The 18,167-nt window shown below is 46.1% G+C and overlaps 2 long non-coding RNA genes across 12 annotated transcripts; one reads left to right on the plus strand and one right to left on the minus strand.

Moving 5' to 3' along the window:
• Nucleotides 1–137: 137 nt before the first annotated feature.
• Nucleotides 138–18,127, minus strand: LOC102556392 (uncharacterized). 11 transcript variants are annotated; one of them, XR_015645713.1, is made up of 5 exons: nucleotides 14,067–14,143; nucleotides 11,324–11,386; nucleotides 10,411–10,552; nucleotides 10,240–10,320; nucleotides 2,000–3,413 (listed from the first exon to the last, which is right to left on the minus strand). It is a non-coding gene; the product is annotated as an uncharacterized LOC102556392 (long non-coding RNA). The 11 variants fall into 11 exon arrangements; XR_015645715.1 differs by lacking the exon at nucleotides 2,000–3,413 and adding an exon at nucleotides 5,084–7,273; XR_015645720.1 differs by lacking the exons at nucleotides 2,000–3,413; nucleotides 11,324–11,386; nucleotides 14,067–14,143 and adding exons at nucleotides 138–258; nucleotides 17,676–18,119.
• LOC147998581 (uncharacterized) lies at nucleotides 13,939–15,383 on the plus strand. The gene is made up of 3 exons (XR_015645706.1): nucleotides 13,939–13,999; nucleotides 14,146–14,227; nucleotides 15,029–15,383. It is a non-coding gene; the product is annotated as an uncharacterized LOC147998581 (long non-coding RNA).
• Nucleotides 18,128–18,167: the final 40 nt, after the last annotated feature.

Below are 18,167 nucleotides of genomic sequence, written 5' to 3' on the forward strand. Positions count from 1 at the left end.
TCTAAGGAATCAATGAAAAAAACTTAGTTAGGATTACAGTGCTGTGAAGAAACACCATGACCATAAGGAAGTTGGGGAGGGAAGTGTGTGTCTTCATTATGTTTTTATTGCTGTGAAGAAACCAGGACCACAGCAAGTCTTATAAAGGAGAACGTTTAGTTGGGGCTGACTTACAGTTCGGATGTTTAGTCCATTATTATCCTCATGATGGGAAGCATTGTGGCAAATAGGCAGACAGGGTGCTGGAGAGTTCTACATCTGGATCAGTAGGCAACAGAAAGAGAGAATCACACTGGGCCTGGCTTGAATCCTTAAAGCCCACTCCCAGTGACGCATTTCCTCCAACAAGGCCACACCTCTTAAAAGTACCGTTCTCTCTGCGTCTTTGTCGGCCATTTTCACTCACACCACCACAGGGTTATTTGGCTTACATTTCTACATTGTAGGTCATCACTGAAGAAAGTCAGCCCAGTTACTCAAGCAGGACAGAAACTTGGAGGCAGGGACTGATGTGGAGATCACAGAGGAACACTGCTTACTGGCTTGCTCAGCCTGTTTTCTTACAGAACCCAGGACCACCAGGCCAAAGGTGGCACCACCCACAATGGCCTGGGCCCTTCCCTACTAATCACTAATTAAGAAAATTCGAGACAGGCTTCTCTACAGCCTGATCATAAAAAGACCAGGAGACATTTTCTTAATCGAGGTTCCCTCCATTTCAAATGGCTTGTGTCAAGCTGACATAAAACTATCCAGTACAAGAACCTATAAAAATTGCCAGACATAGAGAACACTAGATACATAATTAAAGAAAATACTACACCAGTTGGAGTCTGCCAGGTTTATACTTTGGGAAAAGAATTTTCAGAGAGAATCGTAGATTCAAGACCTCTGGGCTATGATTCAGCCAGAGTCAGCAGTCAAATTTTCCCACAGCTCAACGGAAAGTCACTGAAGTCCATCAAAATGATGGCTTCTCTCCAGCATCAGTCTGCTGAGATTGCCTTGAGGACTCCTGAGGTCTGACACAATACTGTTCTGTCAGGAACTGGAATCCAAGCAGGCTTGGTAGATTTTTTTTTCCAAACTAAAATGCTAAGCATCTCCAACCACTTGCTATCTATCTATCTATCTATCTATCTATCTATCTATCTATCTATCTATCTATCTATCTATCTATCTATCTGTCCATCCATGCATCTATCCATCTACCCACCCTCCCTATCCATCCATCCATCCATCCATCCATCCATCCATCCATCCATCCATGCATGCATCCATCCATCCATGCATCCATCCATCCATCCATGCATGCATCCATCCATCCATGCATCCGTCTACCCACCCACCTACCCCATCCATCCATCCATCCATCCATCCATCTATCCATGCATGCATCCATCCATCCATGCATCCGTCTACCCACCCACCTACCCCATCCATCCATCCATCCATCCATCCATCCATCCATCCATCCATCCATCCATGTTACTATACCCATGATGCACTAAGAACTAAGACTCCGGTCTGTGGGTCAACTTAAGAATCAACCAAAGAAGAAAAATTTAGGCTTCAAACTGTTTCTCCAACAGGGTTAATGGTGTAGTTAGTAATTGTCATAGATTATTCCCAAGTCCCTAATCAAATGTATGGATGCCCTAGGCTCCAGTCAGTGGTGATAAAGTTATGAACATGGATTCTAGGGGTGTGATGGTCACAGGTCTTTGTTGGCTGTGCAGATTCCAGGGTGGCCTGTGCTAAAGAATCAAACAGGAAAGGGTATGGATGTCTCCTTAAAAATACACACACACACACACTCACACACATATGTGTGTGTATATATACACACACACAGACACACACACATACATATATATATATGTATATATATGGCACCAGGTGATATTTTGGTGCATGTGTGTATTACATAATATTTAGCTCAGGCCAAAGATATCTCTCCTTTTTTAAACTTTGTTTTCTAAGAGGCAAGCCACCATGTGATTGCTGGGAATTGAACTCAGGACCTCTGGAGGAGTAGCCAGTGCTCTTAACCACTGAGCCATTTCTCCAGCCTGATACCCCTCTTTTTATTTACTACTTCTTGGAAATAAAAATATTGGCATTAAGTACAAAGAATAGAGGGAAGGGGTCTCTTATTGAAGGAAGGTTTCGAACCCAGGCAAGGACGGGGCTCTGGGGAGGAGAGAGAGAGAGAGAGAGAGAGAGAGAGAGAGAGAGAGAGAGAGAGAGAGAGAGAGAGAGAGAGAGAGAGAGAGAGAGAGAGAGACACGGGTAGAGAGAGAGACGGGTAGAGAGAGAGGGAGGGATCTCACTGTGGACAGACAAGGAGGTGCCACCGGGTGAGACAAGGACATACGGAGAGCGGCCCACTTGAGAGTCTCGCCCAGGCAAACAGATGCGCGTGCTCCTCCGGGTCTGCGTATTTCCACAGCTGCGACTCAAGAGCTGCTTATCTTCGCCCCGAGTGTTTCCTTGGCGCGAAGCCAATGGGAGTCCGGGCTCTGGGAGAGTCTCAACGGAGCAGATGGGCCAGCGACAGCCAGCAAGCTTGTTGCCTTTGGCTGAGAGCACCATCCTGGAAGTGGATGTCTCGTGAGCCCCAGCAGGCTCGGCCTGAGTCAGGCAGCCTGCTTCTAGAAGGTTCCCCCTCTGCTCTGCGTTTTCAGTGCTCGTTGAGAACTGAGTGCTCTTGGTCCCTTGGAGTATTCACGAGGGCATGGAGCACAGGCTCAGGGGGCCCGGGTTCTGGTTGCTCCATAGTTACTTCTCCAAAATACCTTCCTCTTGTGGCCAAACTGTCCTTCCCTGGGGCACAGTGTTGTCCAGTATAAGGTTATTCTTTCAACAGTCTCTGATGTGTGCGCCGTTACCGGCTGACTTTACAGGCGAGGAGGCGGAAGCGTAGACTTTCACATCCTAACGACCCACTTAGACTTTGACTTGCAATGGTGAGCTACATCTGTCACCTCGGCTATTCAGGAGGCTTAAGCAGAGGATCGTTTGAGCTCCAGAGTTCAAGACCAACCTGGGTAGCCTGGCAGGACCGCGTCACCTTTCTTATTTTTATTTTTTCATCATTGGTTTACTAACTGGAGGACAGAAGAGTACGCTCTTATTTTACCTTTTCCTCTACCCTCTCTCCCACAAGACAATGGTTCCGTTAGGAAAGGCGTTTGCTATTGTCTTCATTGTTTAATCACCGTGTCCTCCAAGGCCTAGAATTATGCGTGACACTCAAATATTGGGCAAGTTAAAACAGTGGTGCTTGGTAGGGTTGTAAATTGATATAGATTCGATGGAAGTTCATTCAACAACAGTAACTCGGACATATCCTAACTTTGGACCTTGCACCGTGTAACTGTGAATTCATCCCATAGGTGAGAAATTCATACCTGTAAACAGGATCATAAGTGAATGGATGTTTATTACAACATTGTTTTCTAGTAAAAGACTAGAAACGATCACCTTGTTCACCAATCTAGAGACTCCTTACATAAGCCCCTAGGTGCTTAGGTGGATTCTAGATACAATGAAACAAAAAGTACAAATGTGTATACAATGTTACACATCATCTAAGAGGCATACTATTAAGCAAGAAAAAAAAGAAAGGAACATACTGTTAAATAAGCAAAGAACAGAATATTACTTCTTTCTATTTGTATTAAAGTAAACATATATAATATATTTTAAGAAGTATTTGCTATGCCACAACTATTTCTAGAAAACAAGAAAAATAGCTGTCTTTAGAGGAGGCCTGAAGTTCTTGGTTGGGATGGAAATATATTAAGATGTATTCTGGGGTTGGGAATTTAGCTCAGTGGTAGAGCACCACTCTACCTCAGGTCAAAAAAAAAAATGTATTGCTCTGCTGAGTGGGGTTGGAACATACCTTCTATCGTAAATCTTGAGCAAAGGCAGGAGTAACATGAGTTTTTGGGAGGGGGCTTAGGTATAACCAGATGTCATTTAAAAATCAAACAAAACAAAATAAAAAATAAAATGAAACATGATACATTCACGAACCACATGACTGATGCATTCAAAATGCGTAAACTTCAATGCTTTTTAGAATACTACATAAGTTTTTAACATGATGATCAAAAGTTTACAGGTTGCAAATTTACCCATTTTACCCTTTCAAAATGTAAGGTTGGCTGGCATTGATTAAAGTCATGGGATTAAGCAAACACGTCCTCTCCTCTATAGTCAAAACTTTTCTCGTACATTCTGCATGCAATTATAATGTGTTTTATTTCTAAAAGTTATGTGTGGGTGTTAGTTTTATCTTTATTAAAAAATACTGTAAAAGAATGTAGCTACTTTGGAAATCATGGCAACTTGCCTAGGTTCTCACAGCTCATTCTTTGAAGTAGCAAACATCAAGTTTATTATAAAACATTATAAACCCTTATAGAGAATAAACCTTTGCCAGTACTTCTGGATACTCAGTGGGATGTTTGGTGTCATTGAATGCCCCCATTTTATAAATTATATAACCAGCTCTCAGGGGCAAGATGGATGCCTGAATTAAGCCTGTCATCAGCAGGGTCCCAAATCCAAAGATTCAGAATCAATCATCAGGAAATGTTTTGTTCCCTGACAGAAAGTGGGTTGAAGTGCGGACTTAGCCACTTCTGGTTTGGGGTATCTTTTTTTTGTCTTTTTCTTTTTTTTTTTTTTTTTTTCGGAGCTGGGGACCGAACCCAGGGCCTTGCGCTTGCTAGGCAAGCGCTCTACCACTGAGCTAAATCCCCAACCCCTCAGTGTTAGTCAATGTGTCATGTCCCGGTCAAGCTTTGGACTTGTTGGGCTGGCTCATCAGCAGGGGCCTATTGGTGGGAGTCAAAAGCCTACGGGGGCCTTTGTTTTAAGCCGCTAGACTTTTGTCTCAAGTCAGGAGGTTGAGGAAGAAACCAGCCATCTTGGAGAATCGCCACCTTTATTACCACGGTCCCCCAAGTCACTCTGTCTGACTAGGAGCCTGGCTAACTGCTAGTCTGTCATTTTCCTCTGAGTCCACTGCTTGCATGTTTCCTCACTTCTTTTTTTTTTTTTTTTTTTTCGGAGCTGGGGACCGAACCCAGGGCCTTGCGCTTGCTAGGCAAGCGCTCTACCACTGAGCTAAATCCCCAACCCCTTGGTTTGGGGTATCTTACAAGTTCCAGGAATCTGTCCGGTCTAGTAGGAAAGAATGGGGCTTTGTATCCTGATATCCTTGTTCAGTTTATCAAAAACCTTCAGGGACATTCTCAGTGTCTATTCCTAACAAAATTTCCTTGGTCTCCCTTCCAACCCCCAAATTTCCAAATGTTCTTCTTACATAAACCTTCTGTTTATAGGACAAGTTCACAGCTCCATATTACTAGGTTCAAGATTAGGGTGTGTCGAGGGTTATCGTTGTTAATCAGACCCAGGTTGGATTCCCTGCTGGGAGCCTGCCCCAGCCTTTTGAGGTATGGAGGTGAGGTGGAACACAAAGTTGGATGAACGAGAAAAGATTGATGGTTGCTGGCCTTGTAACTCTCTCTAAGTGTACTGGGGACTGATAGCTTTTTGGAAACTTAACACTCTCTTGATTATTCTGTGGCTGAAAACTGCTGGCTTCTTTTTTTCTTTAACTCTCTGTGCTTGAATAAGCACGGGAGAAACTTAACTCTTTGTTACTGTTCTGTGCATCAGCACGTGCTTAGAAACTCAACTCTTAATATTTAAATAAGCGCTGGGGAATTTAAAAAAGGATTTATTGCTAGTGCTCCTTTCTCTGTCATCCAGAAGCCTCTAGCTAGCCAGGTGAGAGGCTTGGAGCTCGTTGACTCTTTTTGAACCAGAGAGAAAAGAAAGGAAAGCAGTCATTCTGCAGACAACACATATACCAGTTACACCCCCTCCCCCTTCTTTTTGCTTTCAGCCTTTTTACAGCTCTTTAGACTAAAAGTTCTCTATGAGAAAGAAATACCTCAGAGATAAAATGTTACATAAAAGGGGAGTTACAGAAAGGTAACAATAACAAGTTCAAATCAGTGTTTCATACTGTAAGCTCATTATAAGTTCAAAGCAATAGTTTTTACATAGCCTTGCCTTATCACAGTGCACACCTGTGGCTTCATCCTTGGACCTGAGTGTTTTTCCTTGAACATAACTTTGTCCCAAGCCTATATCTCTTTTTAGCATAATTATGTAAGCTCGTTGTATTTCTTATTATGCAGCCTTTACTTACTACTTACAATAGGTGGGTGGGTGGGGGGTTCTATTCTTGCTTCTAACTTTATTGTCTCTTTCTAGCAAAATAACTAAAACCATCTTTGAAAACTTTCTTCCTAAAATGGTTTAAACCAAACGAGGAATTCTATGAAATCATTAATTCATCTAAACAGCATTAATTCATGAAAGCTCATCTTTGATCTACAGGAAAATCTGATCAATGGGGTAGGCTAATGCTCAGGAATCCTTAGGCTATGTAATAGTAACAGGAAAGGCATATCAGCTGCCAGAAACAATCTCTTGGGGCCTTGCCTTTCAGAGCTCACCCACTGCAGACCATACCAAAAATGGTGGGCCACCTCCAGGAAGACCATCTGCTAGACTTAACCTTTTCTAGGTTGTCCCCTTGACAATTCCCAGCACTCACATAACTCTTAATGTATCAACTTGAGTATTTGGGACGCAAAAGTTGCAATCGCAGATTGGTATAACACCCTTCCCCCCATTTTGAAACAGGGCTTTACTACGTAGCACAGACTGTCTTGGCACATGCTAAGTAGACCAGGTTGGCGTTGAACTCACAGAGATCCACCTGCCTCTGCCTCCTGAGTGTCAGGATTAAACGTGTGTACCACTTTGTCCCACTCAGGATAAAATGTTTTATCCCCCAGATTATGAGTCCTTTCTGCCCACAAGTGTAAAATCTAATGGACATGAATTCAGGTGCTTGATTCTATACAGTACACCCCCAATGGGCTGGTGGCTGCTTGGATTGCTCTATGCCATTCAGGGAGGATGAGTGAGGGGAACTGGACTTAGAAGTGTTCCTCGCTGCCCCCATGGTTGATCACAGACTTTGAAGTTGATGGAGATTGTAGCTATCCCTCATTCACCGAGGACATGGAATCCCCCCTCAATGGACAAAGTCTGGCATCAATAAAATCATTCTGTGACCCTCTGTTTCTTCTCCAGTTTGGTTAAAAAGTCTTGTTGTCCAAGGGTTGGAGAGGCGGCTCAGCAGTTAAGAGCACCGGCTGCTCTTCTCGAGGACCTAGGACCATAGCACTCACGTCAGCTTATGATTTTCTATAACTCCAGAGCCCAGCCTGGTACCTAGCCTCCTGCCTCTCCGTCTGGCTCTTTCTTTGTAAAAGCATAGAACCGCCAGAGCCAAGCTGGCCTCTTGCCAAGTCCCTGCAGGAGGTTACACAGCCAAGCAGCTCTCTGAGTCCCTCTCTATTCTTAGCCTGAACTCTCAGTGACTCTGCTCTCTGGCCCTTTCCCTCCTCTTCCCTTTGCTTGGCTTGTTGTGTGTGTGTGTGTGTGTGTGTGTGTGTGTGTGTGATTTGTGTTTTAATAAGTGGAGCTACGTGTAGGAAACAGGCTTCAGCCAGTCCCGCTGCAGACGCCCCCCCCCCCCCCACGAGAATAACCTTGAGACAAGAAGGCCTGAGAAAATAATTGGCTTCCTCTCCTCTCAAGTGACCTCAAGTGTCCAAGAGCTGCTCTCTCTGTCGCCAGTCACAATTGCCAAGGAGGCTAGGCTGCCCACCAGGAGGGCGGAATCGCCAGGAACAAGTCGCAAGGGGGACTGGCTGCTGGTGTTTGCCCCTGAAGCCTCATTTTGTTAAAGACAGAAGCCAGTGCTTCCCAGACTGAACATCTGCTCCAATGTCGCTCCTCAAGTTCTCCGTCAGGGAGCTTCCAAACACGAGCAAACAGCTCGTTTCTGGCACATGATTCACTTCTCAAAAACAACTTCTCTATCTATTTGCCCAAACACCTGCTCTGTTCAAGCAAAAGGCCAAAAGGAACTTGAGCGGCTCCTGGCTTCTAATTACTCTAAAGGACAAACCCAAGAGAGGTTGCAAGACACAACAATGGCATAGAAAGTGACCAGTGGGGACAGCCCTGTCACATTCAAGTCAGGCAAAGGTTGTTCTGGGCAGGAAGTCAGAGGAAGAATTGTTGCCGGGTCTTGTATTTCCAATGTCTATTGCTTGTCACCCATTATGCACGTTGGTTACTATTACCACATAACAGATTACTTTAATATCTGTGGCTTCAGACAACAAACATGTATTATCCAACCATTTCTGTGGTCAAGAATCTAGGTTCAAGAACTGGATGCCTCAGGTTGGGAGTGTCTCCTGCGGTTATCCTCCCATCCTAAAGGCTGGTTGGGGTTAAAGGGAATCCAGTGTCAAGCTCACTGACGAGATCCTTTTGTAGGTTTTGGATCCCCTGATGCAGGCTTCCCTATAGGACAGCTCTCAAACTTTTTTACAGTGAAATAGTTGAGTGACCAGGATAAAAGCCCTGGACCTTTGCCTACCACATTTCGGGAACACCACCTACCACTATTGCTCTCCAGACAGTCCTCGACTTACAGGTTTTAGAATGTTCACCCTTGAGGTGGTGTGAAAAGCGCACACACGGCCACTGTGTGACCTGAGATGCATCAGATGTGTTTTGTGTCGAATGATTTCCGTCTGTAGGCTAACACAATTCAGTAGGGTGGGCGTTTGCAACGCGTTTCAGCTTCATGCTATTCCCAACTTTCGATGTTGCTGTAAACCAAGGAACTATCTGTGCTTTTTTTATTCAAAGAAAGTTAACTAGCTTTATAATCCTCAAATAGGAATGTGACCGCCAAGAGACAGTGACCACTGGGGTCTGTCACAGGAGATTGTACCACATCCTGCCGGATGGGTAAGATTTAAATATACACACGCGTGTCGGAAAGATTTCAAGGGCATGCTCTTCTGTAAAGAGGTGACTTAGGGGGCTGGGGATTTAGCTCAGCGGTAGAGCGCTTACCTAGGAAGCGCAAGGCCCTGGGTTCGGTCCCCAGCTCCGGAAAAAAAAGAACCAAAAAAAAAAAAAAAAAAAAAAGAGGTGACTTAGTGGGAGGTTAACAAGCAACCGTAGCAATTGACTGGCCAACCTTGGACTGGGTTTTCAGTGCCGAAGCCAGAGAATTAAATTTTATCCTTGGGTCATGTCTCGCAGTTACAGAGCGAGGCCGTGTGTGTGTGTGTGTGTGTGTGTGTGTGTGTGTGTGTGTGTAAGGGCATTCGACTGAATACAGATGTGAAATCCATGTCCTTTATTTCTAAATAACCATTTTTTTTTCAAGCACCCAGCACGTCGTGAAGCTGGAAATTGAGACTTAGTCATAATGCCTGCGTAACCCAATTGACGAAACCTTACACACTTGGCAGCCTGCTGAGCTTGGAATACATAGACAAGAAGGCACACGTGGCGTTTGAGAGCAGACAGCTGATTTTTCCATGACCCTAAAGGCTCAGGGACATAGTCTGTGCTTAGGCTGGGTTCTAGTGTAACAACTGACCCTGACCAGTGGGCAGAACTTCCCTCTCCCTCTCTTGGCCTGGATCTTTCCCAGAACTCTGTCTGTATAGCTACACACCCTCAGTATGTAAGTTAATTGGGTAATGAAGTCATAAGGAGACAGCACAGGAGGGGTGGTTTAAACCACAGACACTTATTACCCAGAGTTCTAGGGGCTCCTAGTTCAAGATGGGGGTGTGAGCAGGTTTGACTTCTCTTGAGGTATCTTTTTTATGGGTGTCATGGCTGCGCTCTGTGTCCTCACGTGGCCTCTTCTCTGTGCACTTGTGTCCCCTGTGTCTCTAAAGGGTCCACATGCTGTTAGATCAGGGCTCTGTTGGGCTGTGTGTCCGCCTCACCGGTGGGACACCACTCAGGGAAGACACCGTGGTCCAAGATAGGGGGTCCCAGGCTGTGTTTCCCCAGGTGAGAAATAGCAGGGGCTGGCAAAGGATATCCCTGTGTTCTTAATCTCCTGTGTATCCAGTCACTGCTGGAGACTTTGAGGAGTTGTCTGTGGGTCTGTGCTTTCCCTATGCAACAGGCAGGAAGGGGACAGTTGAGCACAGCATGGGACAGAGTCTGGTTTGTTTCTGAGTAAATGTGGAAAGTACTGAGGGGCTGGAAGAGAGGCCTTCTCTGGCAGATTTAGGCATGGCTTACCCCGGAGGTGATCCTTGATGAAAGAGACAGTCCTTGCTTGTCCAAACTGCTTTCTTCATGTCGGACATGAATGCGTACATCCTATGTAGGGTGAAGCAGGGATTAAATGCCTTTGTAGGAAGGAACACCCAGGTCCACTTGCTCCTCAGGGCCCCACCCTTATAATATTACCTTAGTTACTTTCGTTAGACCCTGTCATTGAAATGCCATCGTGCTGGGGCTCAGGGTTTACAGATGTGAGTTTTCCAGTAGACATCAACGAGACCATAACGGCCGGTTTCTGAGTGAGAATCCTGCTCCCTCGTTCATTATCCTGCAAGGGTAGGAGAGTTTCCCATTTGTGCAGATTTGCTCCCAATTGCTACTGTTACTGCTTCTTTCTCCCCCCCACCCCTCTCTCTCTCTCTTTTCCCTTTTCTCTTTTCATTTTTTTCTTTCCTTTTCTTTTCTTTTTTTCTCTTCTCTTCTCTTCTCTTCTCTTCTCTTCTCTTCTTTTCTTTTCTTTTCTTTTCTGAGACAGGGTTTTTCTTTGTAGCCTGTCCCGGAACTCACTCTGTAGACCAGGCTGGCCTGGAACTCAAAGATCCACCTGCCTCTGCCTCCCAAGTGGCTTACCTGGCTTTCTTCTTTCCCTTAATGGCACTCTGGCTTGCTTTTCCTTTTTTGTTTACTTTTGAGGTTGTATTTTAGTTACAATTCTCCCTTCCTTTTTCTCCCTCCAAACTCCCCCATATTACCCCTCCCCCTGCTTGCCTTCAAAGTCATTTTTTAAATCAATTGCTATTATATGTATGTATGTATACATATATTTATGTATGTATATATTTCTAACTCTAACCTATTGAGTTCATATAATGTTACTTGTATTTATGTTTTCACGATTGTTTGACACTGAACAAACAATTGGTGCTCTGTCTTCCCTGGGGAGAGCCACATCTGCTCTCAGTTTTTTGTGTAGAGCTGGGTTAGGGTTATAACACACACACACACACACACACACACACACACACAGAGAGAGAGAGAGAGAGAGAGAGAGAGAGAGAGAGAGAGAGAGAGAGAGAGAGAGAGAGAACAAAATCCTTACCATCAAAATGTTGTCGGACTATCCTGTAGTCTTCAAGAACAGAAGTAGTTCGTTCTCTCTCCTCTAGAGGTGGGGCAATACACCATGTGGGTTCCCATGCCCTTCAAGCCTCTGACCCCCGGCCAAGCCTTTTCTGCTCCTTCTTGACATTACCTGCCTTTCCTCAGCCTGAGATGCCTCTCAGCACGCTGACCACCTTTGATTCTAAAACTCGCTTCTTACTCTTGTTCTGCCTTCGAAATTTACCAACCTTTCCAGGTTCTTAAGTTTGATTTTCCAAGTCACAAGTATCTGACTGGGAGACAACTGTCAATGAGTTATGTGGATGGGCCAATGAATGTGTTACTTAACAAACAGGTTAACAGTCTGTGGCATTTTAAAGCTTGAAAAATATTCCCTCGACGTGCAACATCTAACATATTTTAACTATAACAGAAATTGCCTAAAGTTGAGGGAATCTCTTTCCATACCATGACAGACAATCTGGGGCTAGCTCAGGCTCATACCACAGGGTAGTTGAGGCGGGACTCAAACATGCAAACCTGCTGTTGTGTTAATTCATTTTTGTTTCTCACAGTGCTAGGAATTGACTTTGGGCTCTGAGCATGCCAGACAAGAACTGTACCTCTGAACTACTTGCCTAAGCCTTGTTTTTCAACACAGTCCCATTAACTCAGGCTAGCCTTCAGCTTGCTAGGGTAACCTTGGATTCCTGCCCTAATTTGCTTCCCTGTTGTTTGAATAAATAGCATGATCCTATCCAAGTTGGGAGAGCAAAGTGTTTATTTGGCTTACATTTCAACATTTCAGTCCATCATTAAGGGAAGTCAAGGCAGGAAGTCTGCGTAGGAACCTGGAGGCAGGAACTGAAGCAGAGTTCATGGAGTATGATGGTTTGTATATGCCCAGGGAGTGCCTTGTTGGAGTGGGCGTGCCACTGTGGGCATGGGCTTTACCACCCTAGCCCTAGCTGCCTGGAAGTCATAATATTTTGCTAGCAGCCTTCAGATGGAGATGTAGAACTCTCAGCTCCCCCTGCACCGTGCCAGTCTGGATGCTGCCATGTCCTGCCTTGATGAAGATGGACTGAATCTCTGAACCTGTAAGCCAGCCCCAGTGAAATGTTGTCCTTATAAAGAGTTGCCTTGGTCATGGTGTCTGTTCACAGCAGTGAAACTCTAAGACACGCAGGAACATGTCATAGTTCCTGGCTTGCTTCCCATAACATGTTCAGCTTGTTTTCCTTTTTAAAGAAATGTTTTAAATTAAAATATAATTACATCGCTTCTCCCTTGCACTTCTCTCTCCAGCCCCTCCTAGCTCCCCTCCTTCACACCTCTCCCATGGACTCACATTCTCAATTTGATAGCCTCTTTTTAATTATATACACACACACTTTCTCTCTCTCTCTCTCTCTCTCTCTCTCTCTCTATATATATATATATATATATATATATATGTATATATATACGTATATATGTGTGTGTGTGTGTGTGTGTGTGTGTGTGTATGACCTGCTGAGTCTGTTTCTGTTGTTTGCGAGTAATGGTTTCAAGGCTGATCACTGCATTGGAGAGTCAAATGGGTCTCACCTCTGGGGAGATACTAATACTCCTTGCCCAGTAGTCAACAGCTGCCTGTAGTTCTTTGTGTAGGAGTGGGAGCCTGTGAAACGTCCCCCTTTTCTTGTAAACACCCGCATTGCTATTGTTATTGTTCCAGTCTTATTTATGTAGCTGTTTTAGGAGAGACTGTCTCACAGCAGACTTCCTGGCGGTCTGCCTCTCATTATCCTTCCCCTTCCTCCAAAAGCCATAGCTGCAGAAACTAAGATGTAACTATGTATCTTTTGGGGCTGGGCTCCCCACCATCTCTCGATCTCTACATTGTATCCAGTTAATTTCTTCGCAGCCATTTCTCCAGTCCTCTCCACGTTCACTTTTGATGCAGGATCCCCCACTACACTCGCCTAGTGGCCGACTGTGCAAGCCCCTCAAATCCTTCTGTCTCTACCTCTTCAGCTATGGGATTACAGGTCATCATCACAGCCAGCTTCTTACATACGTAATGGAAGTCACAACCCAGGACTTCACGCTTCTGGGGCAAGCATTTCACCAAATCTCCTTAGCTTGCTGTTGGTATTTCTGTTCTCATAACAACAAAACTGCGCAGAAACTACCCTGGCTTTTCCTCTACACCATGTTTTTGGTTTATTTTGTTTCCCCAAGCATTTATGTTTCTTATCAGCAGCCCTTCTAATCACCTAACTTCGGCCCATTATTTTCTCGGGGATTGTCTTAGCACCTGTGCTCCTACTGGAAGGACCTGTGGCTACCCTGCTGGAATTTCCCATCACCATCATTGTTAGCTTTCTTCTAGGCTCCGCCCAACAGTTACCTAGCAACAGCCAGGTACAAGCCTTGCTCCTAACCAAAAGGACATCCCCTCCCCCTCTCCATCTACTCTCCATCCCACCTCCCGCCCCCATCCTACGTGTCCCTGGGCTGCCTTTTCCCTCTCCTCTCTCTGTCCTTTTCTGTCCCTTTCTCCGCCCCTACCTCTTTCTAGGTTCCCGCCCCTCTCCCTGGCTCCCTTCCCCCCATAAACTTCCTTTTGTACTAGGCCTGTCACATGATGGTGATTACTCGTGGAGAGGCATCGGCACGGCCCGCTGAGGTACTCACTCCCATCATACCATGCTTCACAAAAACAACAATCACCATCACCAGGGGAATTCCCTTGCCTTCTTCCTGTGATGTTTGTCTGCTTCCTGGATTCCATGTTTTCTCACCGTGTGCTCTCCCCCCTTCCTTCTCCTTCAGGGCATACGTGCTGCGGGAGCTTCCTGAGAATCCGGATATGCAAAGTCTTGCCCGTCTGAGGGTAGCTAATGCTCGGTTACAGGTGAGAAGACATCCTGCCTCAGAAAAGGGTGGCCGTTATCTTCCAGAACGGCCCATGGTCTGGGAGCCTCCAGAACTGCTGTTGAGACCTGAGCCATTCTGAGCCCTGACTCTGTGCAGAACCCTGCAGGATTTCTTTCTCTCAGCATTAGGAAATGTCACTGTGAGATGCCCATCATCTTGGTCTCCCTCGGTGTCCCTTTCATACTGAAAACTCATAACTTTTTGGCTCTGGGACGTTTTCCTCAATTTCTTTGTTGAGCTTCTGAAATTCCTGTTGTTCTGATATTTCGATGAATTTCGCATCTGTTTATTCCTAGTTCTGTCCCTGCCCTTTCTCGGAAATCTCTGTATGGTCTAGATAACCATCTAGTAACGGTTGTACTTTTAGTTTCAAACGTGTGAGTCTATGAAGCATACAGAAAACAGAAGTGAAATAACTTAGCACCCCGACAGAAGTAGTAGTTAGCATAGCAGCATCAGATCAGGTGCTTATCCTTAGATCTCGTTGAAACCCCGCGACAAATGGCTAACCGGAAGTGCCTGCTAAAGCATCACGGCAGACACTGGCTACCAGGCTCTAAGCATCACGAGGACCTGTTAAAGGGTCATCCTGGTCGACATGCCCACCTACCCTAAACCTCTCTAACCCCTGAGCATCCCTCACCCAGCTTCTCTAGTTCCTATATAAGCCAGCCATCTTGGCTACATGTCTTTTTTGTTCTTGGCCCTTCTCTTGGCTCCCGATTCCTCCCTTGGCTTCCTCCTCTCTTGCCCTCCCCACTTCTCTTTGCTCTTACAGCTCGGTTCAATCTGGAATCTGCCAGATGCTTCTGGCTGCGCTCTCCCTCATTGCTAGACTAAAAACCATCTAGACCACACCTAGGGACAGTCATGTCTTCATTTTGTATTCACGTCTAACGTTCAATTGGTGTGACTGGGGCAGCCTGATTTAAAGAGCAAACGAGGACAACATCAAACCTCCAGGCCCACGGTATCCAGCAGAGACTAGAGACTCGCAAGGACAGCCTCAAAGAACCAATCAGGGGAGGTGGGCGGTTCTCGGCTGAGACCTTTCTCCCGGGATGTTTCTGCTTTCCGGTTCCCACTGCAGACATTTTTTAAAACACTTGTAATAAACAATAACGTCCAGGAAAGTCTGTCCTGAACGATGTAATGGTTTCACTACCCTTAGCTGTCCCTTCTTGTACCCTGGGACTCTCTCTGGAACATGTTTTGTTCTATGCCCAGCACAGACCCAGTATGCACCTGAAATAGATTCCCTGAGCCATGCATCCAAAATTATTATTTACAAAAGTCCAGCAATATTGTCAAACAGAAGCTCCATTTGTAGTGATCCCATTGGGCAGGTGCATGGTGTCTACAAGTCTTTGGTGGCCAGGACACCCTTGAGGCCAGGATAAATCCATAAGCTCTGGTACAGAAAGGGATTCAGAGTCCCCAACTGTCACCTTACTTAATAGGCTCAGAATACAAACTCCCTAAGGGCCTGTCTTCAATGTCCTCTCAGGACTTCAGTTTCCCTCCATCTTCCTCCACCAACCCTCTCCTCTGACTCTTGCTGTGTCCCCCTCCCCCACCGCTCAGCAAGCGGCTTCCTGCACCAGCACCCTGTTTTGTTAGTGATATCTGTGTCTGCTTCTAACAGCTGGCCCCAGCCTGGCAGCCCCTAGCTCTGAAGATTATCCAATTATCCCATTAGCCCAGCATGTCCTTCCTTCCTCTGAGCTTTTAGCTCCCCCTCCTCCCTCTCCCTTTCCCGGGGCTCCTCGCAGCCTCCTTACTATTTCCTTAGCCAGTCCTAAAGCCGAGTCAACCTCCCCAGCTATAAGGGACGCACATGTCCACCCATCAGTCTGCTTCATTGTGTAAGGAAGGAATATTACTCTCAAAGCCAGAGTCACATGACCAGTTAATGGCAGCAGAGAACTAACACCTAGAGCTCTGGCCATCATAGCTATGCTTTCGGCTTTCTTCACCACGTGCGTGACCTGTCTCACCAAGCGCATGCGCGACATGTCCCGTCCAGCGCATGCGTGAAGTGTCCCATCAAGCGCCCATTGGGGTTGCCTCTCCCATGAATGAGATACTTCTATGAATAAAGTAGCGCAGAGCCACAGAAGAGGTAGAACCAAGGAGGTGCAGAATCGTGGGAGCTGCAGGCAGTTGTGTCAGTGGCAGAGGTGAAGCCACGGAAAAAAAAACGTGGCTGGAGGACCTAGCAGTGGAGCGAGTGGCAGCTTCAATATCAGCACTCAAAATAGGGCCGTGCAAAAACAAGCTAAAGTCAAGAAGTGGGGAGGAGGCAAAGGATGTGAGCTACTCCTGTGCAGGAAAGGGGTGTCCCCACCAAATGCAGTAGATTTGCACGCAGAGTGCGGGCTGTGTTTATATCGATCTTGGTCCTGCTAGGTCACTAGGGGGAAATGAGCTACTTCCGGTCAGGCTTTCAAGGACATCTAGAGTTCAGTGAGTCTTAAGATGGCAAAAGGTACGGACGGACGAGACTGGGGCTCTACCTTCCAAGGGCTGAGTTAGGCTTCAGCAGTCAGCAGCTGTCAGCACCTGACAGTTTCCTCAAGCCTTCTGTGCGAGCCTATGGGGAATCTGATTGGCTGCTGATTGACCCATACCTCGTACAAGGCCGTTAGGATACCAGGGAAGGGCAGCTGTTAGATGAGGAGTCAAACTGTCCCGGCCTTCAACATCTTTGCTTATCTACAGGACAAATACACTTCAGGAGGGAATGCTTGACGGAATTCTCCCTAAGAGATTTTTAACAGTGAGGAACAGTGCTTCGTAAAAACAGGACTAGCGTCCTTTCTCATCTGTGGGTTTCTGGAGAGTGAGTTGGCTGGGCTGAGGTATATCTCCGTGGCAATGGGCTTGTCTCTCCTCTACGAGGCTGCCTTTACCTTTGCCATTTGTTTCTTTTTCTTTTTCTTTTTCTTTTTTTTTTTTTTTTGGTTTATAAAGATTTGTCTTGGGGGCTGGCGAGAGAGATGATGGCTCAGTGGTTAAGGGCACTGGCTCCTTTTCCGGAGGTCCTGAGTTCAAATCCCAACAACCACATGGCACCTTTTTTTTTTTTTTTTTTTTTTTCCCGGAGCTGGGGACCGAACCCAGGGCCTTGCGTTTGCTAGGCAAGCGCTCTACCACTGAGCTAAATCCCCAACCCCACATGGCACCTCTTAACTATAATGTGATCTCATGCCCTCTTCTGGCATGCAAATGGACATGCAGACAGGATACTCATAGATATAAAAATAAAAGACTCATTTTGGGGGCTGTAATTCCAGTTAGCTGGGATACAGGAAGTCCCTGGTTCAGTCTCCTTTGGGGGATGCTGTGTTGTTTGTTCAGTATAATTTGGCCAACCTAACTTTACTGCAGATGCCAACAATTAGGTTGTCAGACAAGAGCTTTACCTCAGTAGCACGGGCATGTGGTTAATACAAACAGGACCGTCACTGGTCTGATCCTCCAGCATCGAAATAAAGGACTTTGAAAGCTGCTTGCTAAAGCCTCATCTGTCTCGAGAGCTTGTTTGGAGGTTCTAGCAGGAGAGCTCAGCTACTCCTACACCCTTGGCCGAAGACAGCTTCTCCTCCATTAAGGGAAGGTCGCCCTCTTTGACTGAGCATGCGCTTTGCGAGGGGTATGCATGGAGCGGGCGGGGGAGGGAGGATGGGGACCTAGGATGATTCCTAGCCAGCCGTATCAACGGAATCAACCCTGGTGGTCGATGAGGTGACAGAGGTGGCTGCCAGATGGCCCCCACATCGAAGCCTCAGCTACCTATGAGAGCAAGGTGGGAATATGGAGAAGTCAGAAGCCTTCATCCAAGATGGCGCCCGCACCTGCACACTACAGCTGATGGAACCCGGACCAATGCCGTTCTTCCCCGAGCATCTCCCCTG

This window comes from Rattus norvegicus, chromosome 20 (assembly GCF_021556685.1).
Source record: "Rattus norvegicus strain SHRSP/BbbUtx chromosome 20, alternate assembly SHRSP_T2T, whole genome shotgun sequence".
Lineage (NCBI taxonomy): Eukaryota > Metazoa > Chordata > Mammalia > Rodentia > Muridae > Rattus > Rattus norvegicus.